The sequence below is a fragment of the Leuciscus leuciscus genome (assembly GCF_965113295.1).
Source record: "Leuciscus leuciscus genome assembly, chromosome: 13".
Taxonomy (NCBI): domain Eukaryota; kingdom Metazoa; phylum Chordata; class Actinopteri; order Cypriniformes; family Leuciscidae; genus Leuciscus; species Leuciscus leuciscus.
The window spans coordinates 28762249-28783311 of record NC_138737.1 but is presented as its reverse complement, the minus strand read 5'-3'; the positions used below and the strand labels follow the sequence as shown (position 1 = coordinate 28783311).

At 40.8% G+C, this 21063-nt stretch overlaps 1 long non-coding RNA gene across 2 annotated transcripts; it reads left to right on the top strand.

Moving 5' to 3' along the window:
* The first annotated feature begins 4382 nt into the window (after positions 1 to 4382).
* LOC309512294 lies at positions 4383 to 6140 on the top strand. Of its 2 annotated transcripts, none has more exons than XR_014210941.1 (3): positions 4383 to 4914; positions 5417 to 5489; positions 5774 to 6140. It is a non-coding gene; the product is annotated as an uncharacterized lncRNA (long non-coding RNA). The 2 variants fall into 2 exon arrangements; XR_014210942.1 differs by having other exon boundaries at positions 5623 to 6140.
* Positions 6141 to 21063: the final 14923 nt, after the last annotated feature.

Here is a 21063-nt window from a genome sequence, read left to right as displayed (position 1 = left end):
GATATGTACCTAGATATGCATCTATAATCTATCTATGTATCCTATCTATAATCTATCTATGTATCTATCTATTAATCTAGCTGTCTATATATATTTATATCTATGTATCTATTAATGTGTCACTATATGTATACTCTGTCTGTCTCTAGCCTATCAGTCAATGTGTTGTCTAAATTTAAATGTAAGCCTAAATAGCCTATAACTAATCAAATCGCACTATGTCACTATATCACCAAAAATCCGCAATCTCAAAATCAAACTCCTCTCACAAAAACCCACAAGGTTAATATGCGTTGATTTCACTTTTATACAGATGTGCGATTGTGTGGTCTGTTCCCGCCCGTGTCAATCAAACGCTGATTCGGCGGACCACACCTGATGAAACACTGAGTGAAACACTTCGAGGCTTCGTTTGGCCATAGTCACGTGACATGGGTGTTTTGAATCACGCTTCGGATCAGTGTTTCGAAACATCTGCGCTTCGGGATCTCGCAAAGCTTCGGAACGACTGTTTCGCGTCAGCCATCCCTAGTTATATAAAGCTTGCAGGACAACTTGGTTGGCATTGCCTTTTCAGCGTGAGAAATACACGGTGTGAGCGTGTGGACTGGTTGAATTGCGTGTGTCTCACGGCCAATGCGTGAGACTTGAGAATGTTTCTAGATGTTCTCCTGGACTGAAGCACAGGCTCTACTCTTCAGCCCAATGGTGACCCAAAAAAACTTTTTTTTACAGTATTTTACAAAAAATATTTTACAGTAAACTACTGGCGTCAACCCGATTTTCGTTTTCAACCACAATACAACGTCTGTCCAATGTTGGAGATTAATGTCAATCTGGCGTTGGATTCTGACATCAACCTGATTTTCACTTTCAACGTTGGGTTTGGTCTTCTAAATGCGAATTTTGTCATTGTTTTGGTGCACATATTGCTAACATATTCATGTCTAACTTAAGGCTAACATATTCATATTAAGGCTAACATAAGGCTAACATATTCATACTAAAAGCCAAAAAACTTTAAATAGGGCACTATTTGAGGGAACAGATATTTGGGTGTCAAACCATTGTGGACATTATTGAGTGCACTTTTTCAATCTCACATTCAATCCCACTACTGGAACTGTGTTCTAGAAATAAATTTGATATTGATATGAGGGTAGGAAAGGCAGGCATAGATTCAGAGGCATAAGGTACTGTAAGTATTACACACAACAATGCAACAATAATAAAACAAAGCATTGACATTTACTTTTGATACTCAAGTACTTTTAAAAACAAGTACTTCTGTACTTTTACTTAAATCAGTCTTTACAACATTTACTTGTAACGGAGTAATAGTAGTATCTGTACTTTCACTCAAGTAAGGAAGTTGTGTACTTTGTCCTCCTCTGAAAACATCTGTTCATAATCTGTGATTACACAATTCCAATACGAATAGCACCAGGAGGCGTCTGGAATAACTCTGCACTGATCAATCCGCATTTTTAAGCCAGCTAATTTTACAGTAGGCACATGTTGGCAAATGTCCTTCTCCTATAACGCCAAGTTCGCCAACGACCACACAAATGGGCTTCCTTTGTGAAATATAGCAGACCACCGTTTTAAATAACAGTTTAAAAAAGGTGGTCTGCTATTTTTCACAAAGGAAGCTCAGTCAGTCAGACAGACAGACAGACAGACAGATAGACAGACAGATAGATAGACAGATAGATAGATAGATAGATAGATAGATAGATAGATAGATAGATAGATAGATAGATAGATAGATAGATAGATAGATAGATAGATAGATAGATAGATGTTTAAATGTGTTAGGCCTATATAAATTTAGGAACATAACAAGCATTACAAACTACAATAGCCTAAACAGAACTGGAACCTTTGTAAGATATGCGCTCATCTTCACAAAAACTACATACAGGATTTTTAAACATCTCGTGTGGAGAAAATATTGTTTGTTCTGGGCAGTATGGCAAGCCATGACAAAAAGCAGGATAACTTGTAGGCTATAGCCTACTTGAAAGGAAAACAAATTTGCCGAGTAAAAACAGAGTTTGTGTTGTTGAATCATATTTTATTTCTAGTTGGCTACATCTTAAAATATAGAGCTCATGACAAATAAAAGTTCCAGATGGACAAACATTAAATGCAAAAACCAGTGTGAATAACAATATATTAAAATAAACTACAGAGTTTATAAATTAATAAATAAATTCATGCATTTATTTGTAATTTAAACTGATGCAAACAGGGAAAGAGAGTAGAAAAGACTTATCGTGTCGCCCCCTCTAGTGGACAGCATTAAGTATTACGGCTTTCATTGCTCAGATAACGCAAATCAATGGATTTTTTGGGAAAGTCTGACCAGTTAGAAAAGATATAAGCGAGTCAGACCAGTCTGAAGGTCTGAGCTGAGTTTGGTGAAGCATTAAAGTTCTAGGCAGAGTCAATTTCTCATAATAATAATAAATAATAATAATAATGTTTAAATATATGCTGGCCAACATAATAAAGAAAACTCAGAGAAACATCGACCAATTCAGTATGTAATAAAATTTTATTAGTTTTATAATAAAACTAATAACATTTTAAAGGTATGCCGTGCTCTTCAACTGACATGATTTTAATTAATCCCAATTCAAACCTGGTAATTTGGTCAGTATCAATGTACGTTCACTGATTCTAGCTTCTCTCTTTTCTGTCTCTTTCTTTTCATGTAAACTGAGTATAGGCTACACATGCTTACATTCATAAATATAAACTTTATTTCTATTCAATTTTCAAAATGATTTATAGCCTACATATGTCACACACGCCTTTTGATGTAAATAAAAGACGAGAGTGGTAAATGTTACGGACATATTAGGCTTGTCCGACTTCTTGCAGCTCTGCGCAGACCGATCGGCGGCTGACTTAAAGGGATAGTTCACTTTGAAATAAATGTTTGGTATGGCACGTGCCCCCTCAGATTTTTCCTCCCTGATAATTTTTTTGTCACAACTTTATTCCTATTATGCTCCATAATATACCAGAGCCTATAACGACTCAAATGTATTCTTCTGGATGTGTAATAAATCGGTCAGCAATGCATCAGCCCGCCCCTTTTTCCTAATATGGTGTCTGTGTATATCAAATCTAGAGCGCTACGCGCGAATCTTTGCTGTGTATGTTCAAGCAACTCACTCGTCTCGCACGTTGAGCTGGCAATGTTTTACAGATGGTCTTGAAGTGGTAAGTTGGCAAAGCAACAAATCGGCATTGAATTAGTTATCGGATGATATTAAAAGGTAGTGGGATTATTTGTGGTTGACCTGGAAATTTTAACTTGATCAAAAAGATATGGATGAATCTTATACTTATGTATAGTACTTAAAAATACCCTGATGAAAATGAACCATGCTTTTACTATAGTAAAAGTGTAGTAACCATGTTTATTTGGTTGGACTGATAAAGTTAACATTTGTACAGCCACAGTATTACTACAAATAAGTCAGACAGAAACATCAAAAGAAATACATAAAAAAAGACACTTGCATGACACTGTACTAGAGCCTTTTTATTTATTGTTTTGTAGCCTGCAATGAGGCGCTCAGTATCTTCATCGGACCCTACAAGATAAACACGGTACTTTTTTGGCACAACATAAACCCATTCATATTACGAGACAATAAAATATAACTTTTTGCTGTGTGAAGATGGCGCCGGTGTGTGTGGCATGCAGGGGGGCAGGGTTTCATATTATTTTGAAGTTTCCCCGGGCGCCGCCATTGGCTAGCGGACTATCACCTGCTGTTAGCATCCCATTGACTCCCATTCATTTTGGCGTCACTTTGACAGCGAATAACTTTACATCTGAGGCGTTTAAAGACTCCATTTGTCCATTATTTATTTCTAAAGAAACACGAAAATGTATAAAAGGCTCCATTACCTTGTATCTTACGTTATGACCCCGTAGAAGCAGTTTTTGTAAAAATAGGCTAACGATTGCGTCATAACACGCGACTCTCTGTCGCACAGTAGAGAGATTACCGTATGGACAGGAGGAGAAGCTCGCGCCCAATCGGGGGGACGTGGAGGCAAAATGACAAAGTAATTAATCAGAATACTTAGCAAAAGTTTCTCCTGCTTCTAGCTCATAGACACCTCCTACTCACACTCTCCGTCTCTGCAAGTTTCGGAAGGGAATGATTCAGATTTCTCTTGGTACAGCTACTAGTAGATAGACGGGTTGCTCACGTCACATCTACGTCGTCAAGCTCAGTTTGAGTCTGCGCAGTACGCTCGACCATCAGGAAGTTAGTGCTTCTAATTGACTTCACTTGTCTCCGTTGAATCCAATGGGGTCGCTGTGTCCAGTTTATATACTGTCTATGGTGGCATGCCGTCTCCCCTCTATGCTATTGACGATGTTTTTACTGTCTCTGTTGTTTTTATGTTGTCACTCATTGATCGCTTATGATCGCCTACAACTCATAGACATTTATCATTCCATGCCAAAGCTTTCTGGGATCCACCCCGATTTAAACAACTATGGCTGCGTTCGAAACCGCATACTTCCCTACTATTTAGTATGAGAAAAAGAGTAGGCGAGCGAAAAAGTATGTACGAATCCAAAAGAGTAGGCGAGAATTACCTGGGTGACGTATTAATTATCGCGAGATTCGGACTTAAGTGCGTTCGATATGCCTACTTTCCTACTATATAGTAGGCGAAAACAGTACGTGAAGGAAGCAGTACGTTCGAAACATCAGTATTCATAAAAGAGTAGGTGAGAAGTTCCCGGATGGCTTACTGCTTCCACACAGATTTTTGAGTGCTGATCCGTGGATACTCTTCTATCCCAGGAGGCCACGCGAGAGGATACGTCATTATCAAACATCGCAGAGATCAGCGACGCGGGTGCTTTCAAATGTGAGTAAACACGGTTCCTTGCGTTAAAATTGCATGTGTTGAACTACTGTAGAGTAAACTGTTGAATTGTTGAAGGTGTAAAGACGTTACACAGTGTAGTATAGTTGTGATTTTGCTGTAAAAACACGTTTTATTATGTATAACGTTAGCTAACGGGAGCTCCAGTAAGGACACGTAAGTTACGTCTCTAAAGTGGATTTACATAAACCATATACATCTTAAAGACGCTTATTTTAAATGTCTATTTACATCTGACAGGAAAATCTTCAGTAAGTATTGCAGAAGAGCACATCACTACATGAAATAGACATCTGAGTGATGAATGTGTGCTAGAACAAATCTATATAGTAACTAAACATAAGTTATCTATTTTATTTGTCCATTACTGTTGATAAATTGAGGAACATTTATGTTGGATAAAAAGTTAAAACAACCTCAACATGTAAATGTAGTGTTGCTCATAAATCACAGAGGTAACGTGAATCTTGTCTGGATGTTACAGGGTCGGATGAACAGATGTGTTTATCCAGTGGAGAGTGGCTCATGAAGCTGAATGCAGCCATCAAAGGCTTTGAGTGAGTATATTACAGAAATAAATAACAACAACTATTTAAATATTAAGTTGTAGTTTATTTTAATTATTGTAATTTCAAACATAGCTATTACAACACTTTTCTGATTCTTGATTTCTGTGCATTTGCTGCACAGCTTTTGTGGTGGAGCAGGACCTGCAAGGGAAGATGATGGCGGCATTTGTGAAAAAAAAAACACGTTTTTGTCTTCTAAATAATACTGAAATCAAATGACATTGTGCGGTTAAAATGACTGTTTTTTGTGTTATGTTTGTGCATTTTTGTAGGATCTGAAATGTCAGCAGGCTGGTGTGAGCACTGAGGATGAGGAGCCCAGAGCTGAATCCTGGAGATGGTGCCATGGATGAGTCCCTCCATCACTCCACCTGCCCTTATGAGACCCTCCATCACTCCACCTGTCCTTACGAGACCCTCCATCACTCCACCTGCCCTTATTGCCTCAGATTGTGAAGCACAACACATCACGCAACAACCTCCGGCACGAAGGAACGGCTCACCTCGGGTGGTCAGCTGATTCATCAGAATAAACCTGCAGAATGGGAACCGCTGTGTTGAGATGGCAGAAGGATGTGGGGTTCAGCGCCTGTAGCCTACATACATGATTGTAGTTTGAATAAAGCTTTGTTTCATGTGTTGACTTGTATATGTCATAATTTACGAAGCGGAAGCAAATATGCAAGTACTCTTTTATTGAGGGTCAGAAAGACACAAGGCACAATTCACGGGTGGGCTGTTGGCGCAGGGACTAGATGGTCAGCGTGAAGGTGAAGACAGGTGACGGTGAATCCAGTGAAGTGAACATCCAACGTGACGAACTCCACGAAACACCGATCAGGAACAGGATCAGGACAGGACTGGAATGGTACACGACGACACACTGAAGACACCAAAAACAACGATCTGACAAAGAAAGGAGAGTGCGATGAGTCTATATAGGCGAGTGAATTGGCAGCAACTGGTGAGGGGAATAAGATCAGCTGGCGCGCTGATCAGCTGAAATGAGCAGCCACGCCCACTCACACACACCCACACACACAGAACAACAAATACACGAGACATGAAGAAAGCAGTGAATTCATGAACCGTGACAGTACCCCCTCTCCTAGGAACGCCTCCTGGCGTCCCCAGACTCCCTTACCTGTCGATTGTAATCATCGATAAGAGAGTGATCCAGGATGTCTCTAGCAGGAACCCAACTTCTCTCCTCCGGACCGTAACCCTCCCAGTCCACCAAGTACTGGAATCCACGTCCCCTCCGCCTTGAGTCCAGAATACGATTAACCGAATACGTAGGTTCCCCTTCTACGAGACGCGGGGGGGGGGGGAACCAGGACAGGCGGGTTAAAATGAGAACGAAACACGGGCTTTATTTTGGAAACATGGAAGGCGGAATGAATCCTCCTGTACACTGGAGGGAGTTTGAGGCGGACTGCCACCGGGCTAATGATCTTGGTGACAGTGAACGGGCCAATAAATTTGGGAGCTAGTTTATTAGAGACGGAACGGAGAGGAATGTTCTTGGTAGAAAGCCACACTTTTTGACCAACGACGTATACGGGAGGCCTAGACCGGTGGCGATCGGCTTTAGCCTTGGTGCGCGCTCCCGCTTGGAGTAGAGTCTCGCGGGCTCTAGTCCAAGTGCGACGGCACCTCTGGACAAAGGCGTGAGCGGAGGGAACCGCGACTTCAGATTCCAGACTAGGAAAAATTGGTGGCTGGTAACCTAGACTACACTCAAACGGAGATAGGCCCGTAGATGATACTGGTAATGAATTGTGGGCGTACTCCACCATTGACAGTTGTTGGCTCCATGAGGAAGGATTCTTGGAGACCAGACATCGCAACGTTCTCTCCAAATCCTGGTTGGCTCTCTCAGTTTGGCCATTGCTCTGGGGATGAAACCCTGAGGACAGACTAACCGTCGCACCCAGTAATCTACAAAACTCTTGCCAAAATTTGGACACAAATTGGGGTCCTCTGTCGGAAACCACGTCCGTCGGGAGGCCATGTAACCGAAAGACGTGGTTAACGACTGTCAACGCTGTCTCCTTGGCTGAGGGTAATTTGGGCAAGGGAATGAAATGGACCGCCTTCGAGAACCGGTCCACCACGGTCAAAACTACCGTGTTACCCTGAGAGGGTGGGAGGGCGGTGACAAAATCTAGTGCGATATGGGACCAGGGTCTCGAAGGGATAGGCAGCGGTTGAAGGAGCCCATCTGGGGGTCGATTGGAAGTCTTACCAGTGGCGCAAACTGAGCAAGCCAAAACAAAACTGTGAACGTCACGAGCCATACGTGGCCACCAAAATCGTTGCTTAACTAAAGATGTAGTGCGACTGACTCCTGGATGACAAGCCACATTGGAACAATGCCCCCACTGAATAACGTTGGACCGTAATTCCTCTGGCACAAATAAACGGTTCGGTGGACAACCGGGCGGAGGCGTTACCCCTTGTAAGGCCGTCCTGACCTTCGATTCGACCTCCCATGAGAGTGTGGAGATAATTAGGGTCTCCGGAAAAATGCACTCGGGAGTAGACGGGCGATCGGAATGGTCAAAAATACGTGACAAAGAATCGGGCTTGATGTTTTTGGAGCCCGGGCGGTACGAGAGAGTAAAGTCAAAACGTCCGAAAAAAAGTGCCCACCGAGCCTGCCTAGAGTTCAATCTTTTAGCGGTTCTAATGTATTCCAGATTCTTATGATCGGTCCACACGATAAAAGGTACCCCCGACCCTTCTAACCAGTGACGCCACTCTTCCAATGCTAACTTGACTGCCAACAACTCTCTGTTACCAATATCATAATTACGTTCGGCAGGGGACAAACGATGAGACAAAAACGCGCATGGATGCATTCTGTCGTCCGAAGAAGAACGTTGGGATAACACTGCACCTACCCCCACCTCTGACGCATCGACCTCCACCACGAACTGACGTGATGGATCAGGGGTAACTAAGATGGGGGCTGAAACAAAGCGGCCTTTCAGTTTGGCAAACGCAGCCTCAGCTGCGTCTGACCACCTGAACGTAGTTCTGGGGGAGGTCAAGGCGGTCAGAGGTGAGGCTAGTTGGCTGAAGTTGCGAATGAACCGCCGGTAGAAATTGGCGAACCCCAGAAACCTCTGTAGGGCCTTACGGGAATCTGGACTTGGCCAATCCACCACAGCCTTAACTTTCTCAGGATCCATACGCATACCCTCAGACGACACAATGTACCCTAAGAAAGGAACAGACTGTGCATGAAAAGCGCATTTCTCCGCCTTGACAAAAAGCCCATTCTCTAGCAACCTCTGAAGCACTCGTCTGACGTGCTGAACGTGTTCCTGGAGAGACGAAGAAAAAATCAATATGTCATCCAGGTAGACATAAATGAACTGATCGACCATGTCTCTCAGCACATCATTGACGAGTGCCTGGAAGACCGCTGGGCTATTGGAGAGCCCAAAAGGCATAACCAAATATTCAAAGTGCCCCCTGGGGGTGTTAAAAGCGGTCTTCCATTCATCCCCCTTCCTGATGCGGACCAAATGATAAGCATTACGTAAGTCCAGTTTTGTGAAGATCGACGCTCCCTGCAACCTCTCGAAGGCTGAAGACATCAACGGCAAAGGATAAGTATTCTTTACCGTGATGTTATTCAACCCTCGGTAGTCAATGCAAGGTCGCAGAGAACCGTCCTTCTTCCCCACGAAAAAGAACCCCGCCCCCGCTGGAGAAGAGGAAGGTCGGATGAATTTGGATGCCAGAGAATCAGAAATATATTTCTCCATGGCCTCCCTCTCGGGAACAGACAGAGAGTAAAGCTTGCCCTTAGGCGGAGACGTACCTGGCAGTAGATCTATAGCACAGTCATAGGGACGATGCGGAGGGAGAGAAGCAGCCCGAGACTTACTGAACACTTCCTTCAGGTCCTGATACTCCGTGGGCACGTTAGACAAATCCACTGCCTCCTCCTGCAACGCAGAAACAACAACAGACGAACAAGCAGACACAAGACAGGACTCATGACATAAACTGCTCCACTCCAACACTGATTTCTGCTGCCAGTCAATCTTGGGGTTATGTTTGATGAGCCAGGGGTGACCGAGAACAATAGGTGCAAGGGGGGAGTCCAGAATGTAAAATGAGGTAGTCTCTGTGTGGTTTCCGGAAACTGTAAGTGTAATGGGTCCAGTGGTGAATGAAATGGTAGGAAGAGCTTGACCGTTGAGAGCGTGGACTGCAATGGTGCGGGTGAGAGGTAACAGGGGGATCTGAATCTTGTGAGCGAATGTGTAGTCCATGAAGTTACCTTCTGCCCCGGAGTCCAAAAGTGCTTGACAGTCGTGAGTGTTGGCTGACCATCTAAGTCTTACCGGGAGGAGCGTAGATGTTGATGAGGTCTTTTCAGCGGAGATCCCACCCGACAGTAGCCTCAGATTTACTGCCGGGCTGGCCCTTTTACCGGGCAGTTGTAAGCGAAATGTCCAGCAGTTCCACAGTAAAGGCAAAGGCCCTGGGATCTCCGCCTTTCCTTCTCCTCCCGGGAAAGCCGAGCTCGCCCGACCTGCATGGGCTCGTGATCGTAGACGGGGCTGACCGTCTGCTGGCTCGCGTGGTTTCAACTGCTGCAGAAGCCCGAGCTGGTATCTTCATACGTTCCACCCGGGAAAGTCGAGAATCCACGCGAAGCGCCAGATCAATAAGTCCATTGAGTGTAGTGGGTAAATCCAAGGCATAGATTTCCTTCAGGACGCGGTCAGCCAGCCCATGCAGGAACATGTCCCACTGCGCCGCCTCGTTCCACTGACACTCAGCCGCCAAAGTCCGAAATTCAATGGCATAATCAGATACAGATTTACCACCCTGCTTAAGGTCCGCTAGGGTTCGTGCTGCTTCTCTTCCCGCGACCGCGCGGTCGAACACCACCTTCATCTCGGCAGCGAGTGTCTGGAACGAGGCACAGCATGGATCTCGCTTCTCCCACACCGCCGTCCCCCATAGAGCTGCCCTCCCAGTCAGTAGGGTGAGTACAGCATTGAACAGCGTGTAAGAAATGCTCTGCAGAAATTAGGCTCACCATTATATGACTCAGGAATCGGTAGGCGGGGTTCTGACTGGGAGACGCTCTGTGGTGGTACTGGGGGAGCGGCCGGTGTGGGTGGCGCAGTGGGAGCTCGTAGATGTTGTAACTGCTGGGTGAGCTCGGACACCTGCGCCACGAGTGCTTGAATGGCCCGACCCGACTCACTTGAACTCCTCTCCTGAGCCTCTATCCGAGCAACGGTGGATCTGATGAAATCATCCAGAGGAGAAGAGGATCCACTTGCTGCTTCCATCGCTTGGTCAGATCGTTCTGTCATAATTCACGAAGCGGAAGCAAATATGCAAGTACTCTTTTATTGAGGGTCAGAAAGACACAAGGCACAATTCACGGGTGGGCTGGTGGCGCAGGGACTAGATGGTCAGCGTGAAGGTGAAGACAGGTGACGGTGAATCCAGTGAAGTGAACATCCAACGTGACGAACTCCACGAAACACCGATCAGGAACAGGATCAGGACAGGACTGGAATGGTACACGACGACACACTGAAGACACCAAAAACAACGATCTGACAAAGAAAGGAGAGTGCGATGAGTCTATATAGGCGAGTGAATTGGCAGCAGCTGGTGAGGGGAATAAGATCAGCTGGCGCGCTGATCAGCTGAAATGAGCAGCCACGCCCACTCACACAGACCCACACACACAGAACAACAAATACACGAGACATGAAGAAAGCAGTGAATTCATGAACCGTGACAGTATATGCATTTGTTTATTGTGTGATGGTGACTTTGATTCATTCTTTTACTAATTTATTAATATTTCTCATTGTTGTCAGTAAATAAAATATAAATATTTAATTAATGCTTTATTTATTGTTTGAATGAAAATGTTGATATGTTCACTATACACATCTAGAGTGTATTCATGCATAGCTATGTCGTATGACATACATTACATTTTGTTTGTTTTATTGAATATATAGTTAAGTATAATATAATTAAGTATTGGTCAGCATTTATCGTTGTTATTATTGTATGTTTTGGGGTGAGATAGCAATGCAATTCATTCTGGGGTAATATAAATTTTTAACATTAATGATACTTACATTTTTCGAATATAAAATCAACAGTTTTCTCCAAAGGCGAATCTTCGCACAGCTGCCCTTTGTGCAGACATTACAAACGCTGAAGAAAACCGTTCTAGGTAGGGCTGTTGAGTTACTGATGTTATGAGGTATATATATATATATATATATATATATATATATATATATACACACATATATCAATCATGGGTTTGCATACATAATATGAGATTTTATACACAGGAAAAAAGAACCTACAAGGTTGAATATCGTAATATATATTTTCTTAAATAATTAGTTATAATACACTTTTTTTATTTTTTATTATAGGCCTAGGCCTGAGGGATGAAACGAGAGTTAAATTCATCAAGAAAAAGAGGAAAACATAAAGCAGTAAGCCACTTTTGCTTGTGGCTGAAAATGTTTGGATATAAAATAAAGAAATTAACAACATATTCAAGAGATGACAATTTTGGGATTTTGTAATAAAAATAAATAATATAGTTAAGGATAAAATGGACGGTCACATTAGTAGGGTTAAATATAAGAACTTAAATCAACCCTAAATGTATTCACAACATAAATGGGCAGCAGTTTCTTCAAAAAGACCACAAAATGAGCAAGTTTAATCTATATCAAGATATTTACAGATAGATGAATTAAACGTGTCGTTCACATTTTTCAAGTTGTGGCTCTTGTGATAACGCGTCGTAGGTCACATGATAACGTCAACATGGCAGATGTCCGGTTCGCATTCATACTCAACGAGATCTGGCTATAAAGTACCTACTCTTTTAGCGCTCGTTAAGTAAGTACTTATTGAAATTAAGTACCTACTCATTGAGTATGCGGTTTCGAACGCAGCCTATGAGTTTTACTCACCACCCCTGCAGTCAAATCTACCGGGTTATCTACACCGGTGCGCTTTTGAAGTTCCGCGTAGGAAACGCCGGAGGAGACGCGGAAGGCGGGGTGGCGTCGCCGTTCGGCTGAGGTTGGCCTGGGCAACGGGCTCATCTTCCACCTCGGTGTCGATCTCTGCCTTATTGAACTTGGCGTGCCACTCTCGGCTCTCTCGAGGGGCTACGGAGCTAAATCGCCTTTGGATTCGTCCGATCGCCCCGTGTACATCATCCGGGCTCGCCCAACGGACCTCTCTACGGTTCCGACGCAGGTCTGTTAATCATCATAATCTGCGATCACTCCGTAGTGCTCTATACTTCCCACAGGATCCACCGCAGCTTAGGATGGCGCTTGCCAATGTTCGATCCTTACTTAATAAAACTTTTATCTGCAATGACTTCATCTCCTCCAACAATTTGGATTATTTTTTCGTGACTGAATCATGGATAAAAACAGGCGATCTCAGTGTTTTTTCTGAATTGGTTCCCATGGAGTATGATTTCTTCAACACTCCCCGGTTAACTGGCAGGGGAGGCGGACTTGTGACTATTTTTAAAAACAGAGTACAGTGTCGCCAACTGTCAACTACCACTTTTACCAGCTTTGAACTCCAGGAAATTCATCTAAATTCTCCCTATCCAGTTTTACTTCTTCTTATTTACCGTCCACCTTCATCCAGCAACTTCATAAATGAGTTTGCAGATCTCTTGGGGAGCGTCTTGACTAAATATGACCATATTTTAATAATTGGCGATTTTAACATTCATGTATGTTGTTCTGCTAATGCTTTAGCCAAGGATTTTTTAAACCTATTGTCTTCTTTAAACATTGTTCAATGGGTTAATGGCCCCACCCACTGTCATGGTCATACATTAGATTTAATTCTGTCATATGGTCTGTCTGTGGCCGATATTGAAATTAGAGATACTCCACTTTCGGACCACAAACCACTGCTCTTTTCAACATTCCTTCCTTTACCACCCACAACTGTACCACCCCATGCTCGTTGGTCTCGCTCTTTAACCCCACACTCTCATGTTGTGTTCTCTGAAATGTACTCTGAGGCCGAAAATCCTCTCATTTTGGACTCCCCTACTTCTTATCCGGATGTCGATGAGCAGCTACAAGCTTTTAATAACAAATGTTCCAACATCTTAGACTTCATTGCACCTCGAAAGCTTATCCACCCTCGAAACAAGCCCCAGCCATGGATAACTAGCGATATTGGTCTATTGCGTCAACAATGTCGTCGGCTTGAGCGAAAATGGAAGAAAGACAGGCTTCAAATTTCCTTTGAGATGCTGACTGCTTCACTAAATAATTTCCAAAAAACAGCCAAGGCAGTGTGATGGAAAAAATTCAGTATTACTTAATTTTTATCGTTTCCAAACTGTTAATATCATTTAGTCATATGTTTTCTGTGAGGGTCTCTTACAGCTGAAGGGACATGAAAGCAGGAGGTCATTTAGATTGTAAATGAAGGCCTTTTGGCTTCTCAGGAACAAAGAACAGCATGACCTGCCCGGGGGGGGCTAGAAACCAGTCCATACCAGCTTGAGATATAAGATGTCTTTAAGGAAATTTACAGAAACTGGGAAAGGAGGAGTCAAGAATGTCAGAAACCTGTATAAAATGTCTGTGTTTATTGAGTCCACTAGGTCATTCTGTTTCACAGCTGGGTGGCTGCGGCTGTGAAAAGAATCCTCAAAGAATAAACCTTTTCTCTTTAAAACAATTTTGCCTCTTGAAAGTTTCTTACACCTTTTGATGCTGTTTTTATTAATCTCTGAAAATTGCTTTTACAAGTTGGTGTCAGAAGTGGGATCTCGTGCGAACTCTTCTTCTCCTGGTCCTGAGAACGGATTTGACGGAAGTGCAACCCGGCAGCATCAGGCGGCCGTCTCATACCTCGACGGTTGAGAGAGAGCCAATACCCGCATTCAGGACCAGTTGAAGAAATCCCACAAAGATCAAAAAGAATCCGTGGCAATTACAAAAAACAGAAAAGCATCTCTGGGTAAGAAACGGCAGAATTGTTTTATTGATGTTAAGTGTAATTTGATAATTGTGAGTGAACGTGAACCATTTTGGCTGAGTTTTGCTTTGGTACGAGCGAGAGGTGATTCAGATAATCACAATTGTTTGGGGAAGAAATTGAAGAAGCTTCGGATCGGTTTCTACCACACTTAGCTCGTTGGTGGACGGGAGTGCCACAGGTGGACGGGAGTGCCACAGGTGATTCAGATAATCACAGGTGATTCAGATAATCACAATTGCTGATTAGTTAGTTTTACTCAAAATCTCTGTAACCTGAGAAAAAATTTTTTTTACAAGTGGACGGAAGAGCCACATCAAATCAGAATTAATAGAGCGCTAGAAAGTGCTTAGGCCTATGGGAAGATTTTGAGTAAAACGTAATTACAGAAACCCGACCGATTTTGGGTGACGAAAAAAGATCAGATCTGTCGAAGACGTTTGACAAGATATTGTAAGACACGTGTCGAAGTTGTGAAATCCAGAAGGGAGATTCAGCCAAAATGGGGTCATCTAACAGTAAAGTAGACCATTTTTACACACCGGTTTTCTGTAAAATGGAAAAATTACGGCCAGAAATGCATGCAAGAAATTGGGAAACGGATGATTGTTAAGCAAAGGGGAAGTGAAAATATTTTTACTAACAAACGCACACACGACGCACACACAAACACATACACTGATTTTCTTTCTGCTATCTGCAATGAAGAAACTGCTTGCAAATCTTTTTGTGTGTCTGATGAAACTTTGAGCAAAGCTATGACTGATGATTTGAGCAGTGTTTGTAAATGATGAGCGTATGAGATTGTGCAAAAGTACAGGGTTTTTCTGAAATGCCAATTTATCCGTTACTAGTCAAAGAATTGTTGTAGTTTGTTCATGAGTGTAAAAATGTGAACAAACAGTGAATTGTTGGATGGAAAAGAAGCAGATAAAAGAGAACAGAGTCGATAGGAGAAGGAACTGGCATGTAGGGAAAAGAGAATGTTTTTCCTGATGGAAAATACAAACAGTGAATTGTTGGATTGAACAGATACAGAGGAAACTGGCATGTAGGGGAAGATAAAATTCATATTTATGAACGCCTGATTAAGTCAAATTAAGTTGAAATGATATGAAAAGTGAGTTTTAGATAAAAATATCATTGAGTATGATTAACAGGGATTAACATGATATAAAGATAAGGAATGTTTCATTAAGCAGAACGGGAAAAATTCTATATTTTCAGGCGCGGAGTTTGCGGGGGGGCAGGGGGAGCATTGCCCCCCCTAGTGAAACGGGTAATTGCATTTTGTCAAAAAAAAAAACAAAAACAAAAAACACATTTGCATTGTTGCATTGTCCTGTTAAGCTGCAACGCCACTTTTGAAAAATCCCCAGAAATGACATACCCAAACTGAAACACATACAGTTCATGAACCCTTTGCACTAAAAGCACAAGTATGATCTCATTTGAAAGCTGACACCTGGTAGTTTATTGTAAATGTAGAATTAATTATTGTCATAATGAAAAAAACATTTTTTAAATAGCTTCAAAGTTTTGTAAAGTTATTAGAAATTTATTTGTATTAAACATATTCATGAAAATAAAATTGAAGTGGGCCCTGGAGCAATCTAGAAATGCACTGCAGCTAAAGCCATATGTGTGACCATGTTATATTTAAAATCTGAAAATGATAAGTCTAAAACTCTGTATTTGGTTAAATGTTTTTCAAGATCATGTCAAATTACTTTATTTTGATTAGACTCTAAAAATGCTACTGATGTTTAGTCATCATCTAAGTCATCTATTCAGTCTATTGTCTCTATTGTTTTGTGGTGCAAACGAGCCCCATTCAGTCTCAGTCTCTCCTGGACACATTCACACACCTCTCCAGCCTGGTTATGGATCTAAATATGCATATCTTTTGTCTGCATTATAGTTACTAACGACTGGCTATTCACAGGCTATTCATAGGGTTTCAGTCCCTAATTTATTTTATCAAAGTTCTCACTTATATTTGAAACTGTATCAAATGCACTAAAACATTTCAGAAAAGCATTACTATTTAGAAAAAAAAACCCATAAAAGAATAACTTCTAGGTGACAGGTGCACCTGAGCTAGCTAGCATGTTAGCTTAGCACACCATCAATACACGACCATTTATGAGATTAAAACTATGTTTGTGCTTCAAACTTATTTCATAACTCAAGTCGAGTGTTTTAAATAATCTTCTGTGATCTAATTTGGCTTCAGATAAAAAAAAATCAGAAAGAAAATATATTATTTATAGTATGCACGATGATAAAGTCTATATCGATTAGCATTACATTATAAATATAATCTATTATTATAAAAATACCTGGCATTGCTTGAAGAACACTCAAATATCAAATATCATTTGCAATCATGTTTATTGTCTTCAAAACGTCTGTATCTGCATATTACAGCGATCTCTGTGTTAGCTTTGTGTGTAGCTGCTATCAGTGACGTCCTTGAAGGTCACATGATTATGTCTCTTCTTCATGTTCCATATATGGAGTATTTTTGTGCATATAGCGCCCTCAGGCTATAGGTATGAATTGAAAACACAGCACATCTCAGTAAGAAGCGCTCATAATGATTACATCGACGCATTTGGGTATAAATTCAAGAAATATTATTCCTGTCTATAGAAATATGATGTGAATCTATGAGAATATATCAATATTTCTCCAAGTCTGCACATTTTTGAGCTAAAAGCCCTGAGGGACGTTGTTTTGTGAATCGCTGTCATGACGACAGCACGGAGTTTTTTTTCTGAATGGACCAGCTGACGCTCATAATTCATATTAAAGGTATCAACGCATTTTTCCATTTCATAACTCCTGACACAAAATAAGACATAACTGTCACTATATGTTTCTCAGAATACAATAGTTGTCAAATACTGAAACTTGAGTCTTATATCTTTTTAATGATGTATAGTTTGTCAAGGTAAAACATTTAATCTGATAGTAACTTTGAACTAAATAAATAAAAAAACGCTTCAGTGCGCCGACGCACTGGTGAGGGTTAACAGGTTAAAAAAAAAAATTTATTATAAATATTTTAAATAACACAAAACAACTAAATGGTGGTAGGTAATACATCTGATTTCATATAGGCCTACTGCTTTAGTAAAAAAAAAAAAAAAATTCGGGGCTCTGGGTCATGTGACTTCACATCGAAAGCGACATTACGGCCAAGCTCTCACCCCTTGAGACCATTATCGACGCATATGCAGGACGCAAAAAACGAAAATTACTGTTGCACTAGTCTGGACAATGTCTAGGTCTGTAAGTTTTATTTCTCTGCCAAATAACTGCTTAAGCTGGAGAAACTCAACACACTGTTTTCAATATGCTGTTCAATATGTTTCAAAAGTGGAGAGTATTGTGTTCATTTTTCCCTCTCAAAATTTTTTAAATGTTTCATGAAGTACAACAAAATGCGAAATATAACTTGTTTTTTAATCACTCTCATTGCCACAATGTGTTTTGAAAAAAGGAAAGAAAAACCTTAAAAATCTTTTCGTTTTGGTTGAAGATAATATTTTAACAGTGCAAAAGTGGTCCACATTTCATTGATCCTAATTGTGTCCGAACGAAGATGCGATGCGAAGTCAAGTGACGAAGTTCTACCTGTTTACAAATATGATTGTATTGTTGTACTGTTTTTTCTTGGGTTAAAAATAAATATGTGTTTATTTAGCATGTTTGTTTTGTCCATACAGTATATGTGCTAGTGCTGAGTTCCCCAATTGATAGGCCATGCAGGTCCCTATGGAAGCTTGTTTCCGCCACAAAATAAAACATTTTAAAAGATAATAGCGACTTTTTATCTCACAATTGAGACATCTCGCAATTCTGACTTTATTTCTCAGAGATATAAAGTCAGAATTGCGTGAAATAAAGTCGCAATTGCGTGTTATAAAGTCAGAATTCTGACTTTTTTTCTCGCAATTGCGACTATATATCACGCAATTCTGACTTTATAACACGAAATTGCGACTTTATTTCACACAATTCTGACTTTATATCTCTGAGAAATAAAGTCAGAATTGCGAGATGTCGCAATACGCTGATTTCACGCAGCCGTTATTTTGAAATCGAAAGCGAGGCTCCGGTGGTAAGAAAACCGGAAGTGTCGCCTTTAATCACAGGAGAGTCGTGAATGCGATGGTGTATTGTTGTGTTTAATGATGTTGTGTCAATTCTAAAAATGTACATACATTTCTTTCATACTTTAGACTATATACAGTGAAATTCATTTTTTAAATTTTTTTTTTTATATATATAATTTAGAATGTAAAAAAAGAAGCAGGAATGAACTATATACATATCCTATATTGGATATTAACATCCAATAGTGTAAATCGCGACAGCAGCTTCAGGTTGGTAATCCAAGGCATCAGGGCTGGACTGGCCATCGGGCATACCGGGCATTTGCCCGGTGGGCCGACGTGCTTTTGGGGCCGATACATCTCATACTCACAATTTTAATTGGAATTTTTTTTTTTTTTTTTTACGGCCCATAACATTTGTACATCGGCGGCCCATTTGTTTTGTTTTGTTTTGCTTAATTGGCGGCGCTGGGTTTGTGCCGGTGTAATGCAGTGGTCAAAAAAAGTCAGTGTTAGTTTTTTTTTTTCTGACAGACCAGCCCATGAAACACGTAGATCAGCGGCCCATTGGTTCTTTTCTTGATTGACACTGGGCTGGCCCAATCACAACTTTAAACGAGTGAGCGAGCGTGCAGCAGTGTCAGTGTGTATCTGTCAAAATAGTCTGCGAGATGGAGAAGAAACGCAAGGATTGTGCAGAGAAAATAGAACCAGTCCCTTAAAGCAGCCAGACACTGTAAAATGTGTCAAAATATATGTTCATGCCCCCGGACCCCCCTAGAAGAACCTAGGTCCACCCACCACAGTTTTACCAAAAATCCTGTGAGAAACACTGGTATTGCTATGCCATTGCAGCTTATAGCTTGTTTTAGGATTCATCACTGTGGAGTATAGTTCAACTGTATTAATTAATAAATGTCAAATTTTCACTCGTTCCTATACTCACTTATTACATGGCATTTGTGGTTTTAAGGAATAGGAGTTGGTATGCATACAATTAAGGGCGTGCAAAGATGGGTGGTGTTTATGATCTCCAGCTAAAGTGGGCCAGTCTGGGCCAAAATGCCCGGGCTGATTTTTTGTCCCAGTCCAGCCCTGCAAGGCATTGTTGTTTATCTTTACTTCCAGGGTTCTTCCCACCGGAGCCTCACTTTCAATTTCAAAATGGCGGCTGCGTGAAATCAGCGTATTGTGAGATAAAAAGTCGATAAAAAACCTTTTTTTTTACTTTTTTTTTTTTTTTTACCTCAGAATAGTTTATATCTCACAATTCTGACTTTATGACACGCAATTGCGACTTTATATCTCCCATTTCGCAACTTTATAGGGGTCGCAATTATTATTATTTATTTATTATTCAGTGACGGAAACAAGCTTCTATAGGTCCCAGCTGCTACAATGAATTTTTTTTTTTTTTTTGCCCCCCCTGGCTCGAATGTCAAACTCCGCCTATGTATATTTTAGAGATAAAATAATTATTGAAATGATGTTTATTTTGACAACCATTGTCTTTTGAACCTAAAGGGTCCAGCTATGCTGGGAGTATAGCAACAGTGCTAGCTTGTTCAACCCAGCTTCTGGATGTTAATATGTACGTGATTTGTAATCAGTGTTGTTGATGATAACACAATTAGATAGATGTAAAGACAGCTATGTCCGAAGATTTGGGAAATCAATAATGTACAAAGTCAGATATTTTGTTGAAATTAAGTCATTGAAAGACAAGGACATTGTCTGTTTTATAAAGGAAATTATGGGTTGGAGATAATTTCCCTAGACACGTATGACTAAAAGTTAATCAGAAACTTTGTGAAACCCGCTTAGAATATTTTGATTTTCCATGTCGCTTATGAAAATTAATGTTCTGCCAATAATAATGATGTGGATGTGCTTTATTGTATTAATGTTATGAAAACAAGGTTATTTAAGAATAGATTGCCATATTTTTGTAACAAGAGTTGAAGGTGCAAACGGTTAGGATAGCTGTCTGTGTAATTTAGAGACTGAGAACAAGATTTGAGGAATCTTGTGATTTCTGTGGAACAGTAGAGATAAGTGGGACTGAATAATGATAATATTAAGTTGAATCTGCATACTAACCATTTGAATAAGCTATCAAACCAGTGTTAATGAAATTAATGACATGCTAAATTTCTTTATACTATATGAAGAGTAACTGAATAGTCTGATACAAAGGAGAGCAAATGCTGTAAGCAGCTCTGCTCTGAAGCTCTTAGTTTAAAGAGATTTGAAGATTATGTTTTTTGTAAAAGTTTGATTCTGATTGGAAAAATAAAAAGTAACTTGACTGGCTCGAAACAAAGAAAGTGCCAAAATAACACAAATTTAAAGAAAAGTCTGTGTTGATATGGGTTAGAAAG